Raw genomic sequence first — 4,973 nt, forward strand, 5'->3', positions numbered from 1 at the left:
GATGCTGTGTCTGAACTTGCAGCAGGTGGGTTCTCCTTCCAATTACACTTACCCCTTGCTTAGACCTCATCTCTCAGTCTTAAAACAATTCCCTGCAGCACTTTTCTTTCCCAGTTCTTTTTATTCCCCCTTCTTTGATGGCCAGAGGTCTCATTTGATGCTTTTTTGCTGGCATAGACTCATCGTACATTATACTGGGTTTCATGAGGGCATTTTGTGTATATATATATATATACATATATATATATAGTATACTTTTATCCTATCTCCTTCATGCCTGCTTACTCCCCTTTTATTGCCTTTTCAACTTTGAATTCCTTTTAATTCAACTACTGGACCTTGCAAAGCAGTCTTTAGATTGTAATCCTGTTTTCTAATTTCTTTGCTCCTCTGCTAAGCTTTCTAGATTTCAAAGTAAGATTCTATACATTCCTCCTAAATTTTTCCATTTCCATTGTTTTAAAAGGATTTGTTTTCTGCTTACTAACTTATAGTGTCACGTTGCTTACACTCTTAACTTGGATGCTATTGGATCAATTCCTTCCTCATTTAATAAGTCGTGTTTGCTTTGGCTTCCTCTTTCCCTGTCACTCTTCCCAGGAGCCTGACGATTGGGCTGTCCATGGCTATAGACGCTTGCATGCCCATTGGAATCTACACACAAAGGGAGGTTTGCCACTGTGGGTTCCACTCAGCAGGACTTGATTGAGGCACTTGTAGTGATATATTTTTTATGATTTATTAAAGCTTGACTGAGGATTCAGAAAAGCAAAGTCAGTCACAAGCCATAGATGCCAGGCACACACCTTTAATCCCAGTAGCCAGAAGTTAGGAAGTGGTGGTATACACCTTTAGTCCTAGGACTCAGGATTAAGAGATAGCCAGATCTCTGTGAGTTCAAGGCCATCCAGATCTACACAAGAGTGAATCTGTCTAAAAGAGAGTTAAAGTTCATACCTTTAATCCCAACATTAGGTAAATTGTAAGACAGAAGCAAAGTCTCAGAGAGGCATTCATTCTCTAGCCATGCTAAGGAGAGGCAGCAGTTTGAGACTTGGTAAAGCTCTCGTACATGGATCAACCATTTCAGTCTGAGGTAGAGGTAAGAAGCTAGTGGCCAGATTCTTTGCTTTTCTGAACTTCAGCTTGAAGTTTGAACCTGAATATTTGTCTCTGGGTCATTTATTTATTTATGTTACAGGCATTTCTTCTGGTTGAGTCTCCACTATCAATCTTTTCAGATGTTCTTCCTGCCTTAGATTCCTCCAGAAAAGTCTCCTCTCATTTCCTACTTGAAGTTATAGGTGTCCTGGGAGTGGATGTGGAGAGAAAGCTAGGGAGGGAGGGAGGGAGGGAGGCAGAGAGGGAGAGAGAGAGGGAGGGAGGGAGGGAGGGAGGGAGAGAGGGAGGGAGGAAGGGTTTTCAACATTGAGTCTTTTAGTGCAAGTGTTGTTCCTATGGTCAGCCACACTTAGTGTCCTCCAGTTCAAAGATACTCCCTCTGGAACATAAACCTCCACTCTGCTAGCATTGGTTACAACAATGTCTTAGATTCATGGAATAACTGTCATGGAATTTACTTGCATTTAGTCAAATGCCTTGTCAGATCTCCACTGCCTATGGAGACTACTCAAATTCCTCAGCTCGGCATCCTGGGTCATTGGACCTGAATACACTCTTTTGAACCTTATCACACCACCACCACCCATACTCAGAGTAGCAACAATTCCTATTTTGCCCCATTCGTGACCAGGAAACCAATCACAGAGAGGTATGAGAGGATGTTGGGACCAGACTACCCTGAATGCCTCCACTTAGCTCAGCCAACCACTTTTTCAGCTGGTGATCTTGCAAGTGACTTTATCTACAAAACAGGACACATCACAGTACCAGCATCACCTCTGGGAGTTGAAGAGCACTGTGACTAGGAGCTGGCATCTAGTGAGTGCATATAAGCTCTGAGCTCTAATTATCTACACATCTGTCTTCCCTAGGACATTCTCCAGCTCCTGGAGAGGAATTTCCTCTCGTTGGTGGTGTCTATGATGTGGCATTTGCTGGACACTGGGAACAATGTAAAAAGGACTTGACAAATGAAAAGACTTCCTACTGATGATTCAAGTGTAATGTGACAAATGCTACACTAGGGAAAGTCAAGTGCACAGAACACAGGGCCACTCAGAACTAATGGTCCAGAACCAGTTGGGACAGCTTTCCAGACCTGATACCTGGAAAATCCTTGCTTGACACTGGGGACAGTGTAAAAAGAACTTGACAAATGGAAAGACTGCCGACCGATGATCAAGTGTAACGAGGCAAATGCTATACTAGGGAAAGTCAGTCAGGGCTTATCAACATCCAGGGCAAACTGTCTGGGGAAGCTGAGCATGAGCTGCAGCTCCTGACTGAGAGTCCAGCAGAATGTGCCCTTGGGTGAAGCTCCCAAAGGAAAGAACCAATAGCAGCAGGTCAGCAGACATCAGCAAATCTGGGACTCTAAAGATCCAGCAGAGGGTGGAGAAGCCGGGGCAGTCAGCTGGAGCTCCCCACGGGCCTTCACTCCATGGCCCCGCTTCAGACTGCTTCCCCACTACAGGCACTTTCATCCCCTGGGATAATCAACAGTAACCTCTGATGGAAATAGCTCACCTTCTAGCTGTTTTCATGCTTGAGTGATTTTACCCTCCCTGACAGAGTTAGAGGGGCCAGACCATCTCCAGAGAAGAGACATTTTGAGACAAACATGCTTAGATTTTGAGATGGAGGTGGCAAACTTCTCATATACTTGCCTGATAGTAAATACATCTGCCCACTGAGCCATTTTCTAGCCCCATACATCTTATAAAAAGTAAACATTACAGTGCAATAAGTACTGATATTGTGTGAGGTGTAAGTGATCTAGGTAGATGTTTGTAGGTTATATAAAAGTAGCATGCTGCTTTATAATAAGGTAAAATCCATGGATTTTGTCTTCATGGTGTGTGTGTGTGTGTGTGTGTGTGTGTGTGTGTGTGTGTTTGTGCAACTAGGTCCTGGAAGTCATGCCTTTTAATACCAAAAGATAATTACATACATAAGTACATGAAGATGTGAATGTGTGTTACCCCTGTCCCAATACTTTTCTTAAACAAATGGAGGTCCAGTATATTCTGTTCTGTTTTTGCTGGAGAAGTTTCATAACTCCCAACACAATGTGTCTGGCCTTGTCTTTTACAATGTATAATCTTTGGTTACACATTCTTTGACATGCTTTACTAATTATGAAAGAGTTAGGCTTAGTGGTACTTGCCTGTAATCCCCGCTCCTGTGGGAAATGAGACAAGTGTTATACACAGGAGCTTGCGAACAAACAAATAGCAAAGATAAAAGTAGCAGGGATAGAGATAAAGCCAGTACTACAATGCTTACCTAGCAATTGCAAGGCCTTGAACCAAAACCAGTAATTGAAATTCTCAAAAAGACAAGTGGCATTATGGCAGACACTGCCAATACATATCCTTACCAACAATGATGTCTCACTAACCTTTTTGACATCTACACTTATCTGACTATTATCTTATTGGTTTTCAAAATCAACATTTCTACCTGCATAAGTATCAATTGTATGGATTCCTACAGGTAATCAAATATTTGGATCTTGTGTGTGTGGTGCACGAGTGTATAGGTGTGCATGTGGAGGCCAGAGCAGGACATTGGCATCTTCCTCCTGTACTCTGATTTTCTGCCTTGAGAAAGGGTTTCTTCCTAAACTGGAAACTGGCTCACTGGCCAGGCAAACAACTAACAAGGATAAGCGTCTGATGTCATGAATCAGGGCAATGCAAATCAAAACTGTAATGAGATAATGTTACTCCAACTGGAAAGCTACATTCAAAACAAAAGACAAAAATAGCCAAAGTATCCAACAATGTACAGAATGCAGAAATTGAGGTGACATCATGGGTAGGATGTGCAGTGGCAAAATTATGAGACATAATTATGAGACATAAACAATGTGGAAGTCCCCCAAACTGAGAAGAAAATGGGCACACATTCCAGCAACTCCACTTACTGGGTAAACACCCAAGAGAAACTGGTAATATTTTGAGGAGACAGACATATGAATTACCCCAGTCTCGACATTGCATAACTGATACATATACCAAAATAATACAAGAGCCCACAAATAAGAACAAATGACAGGTCAATTAATTTTACTTTCGAGGCATGGTTTACCTGTCAGCCCAAGATGATCTGTCGCCTTCATCATATAAGATTCATCACGCTGAGGTCATAGGCATCTACAATCTTGTCCACTATTTTTTTCAAATAATCCTGTTTATAGAGCAGGTAAAATAGATGGCACTAGTTATCCCTCTTTAAGTATTTCTGGCATGGCCATGATGGCACACAGCTCTAATGCCAGCACTGAGTAGGAGGGCTAGCTCAGGGTCACTCTGGGCTACATAGCAAGTTCAGGGCCAGCTTGGGATACCCACAGAGACCCTGACTCAGAAAGTTTTTCTTACACATTACTATATGTAAATACTTCAGAGAAATAAAACTGAACTGGGCTAGTGTCTCCCCCAAATTCATGTCCATCTGGAACCCGTGAATGTGGCCTTATTGGAATATAAGTCTTTGCAGGTGTAAAGGTTTCATACTGGACTCTGACACCGAATGGATAGGTATGCACACAGGGACAATGCTACATAACACAGAGACATAGCTACCAGGCAAGGTATAATCAGTACTGTGGTGACCAGCAGGGGCAGCAGGGAAGACATCCAGCCCTGCTGACACCTTGGTTGTTGGTTTCTGGCCTCCAGAGCTAAGACGACACATCTCCCTTGTTTTGGATGATGAAAAATGCAGTCATCTGTCATGGCTATCTCTGTGTAGACTTTCAGTTGTTGCCCAGCTCCCTCAGGTGACCTGTCACAGAATGGACGTTTTTCAGGTTGCTCTGGAAAGCAAAGACTCAGAAAACCATA

The sequence above is a fragment of the Mesocricetus auratus genome, unplaced genomic scaffold, assembly GCF_017639785.1.
Source record: "Mesocricetus auratus isolate SY011 unplaced genomic scaffold, BCM_Maur_2.0 Super-Scaffold_4256, whole genome shotgun sequence".
NCBI classification, from domain to species: domain Eukaryota; kingdom Metazoa; phylum Chordata; class Mammalia; order Rodentia; family Cricetidae; genus Mesocricetus; species Mesocricetus auratus.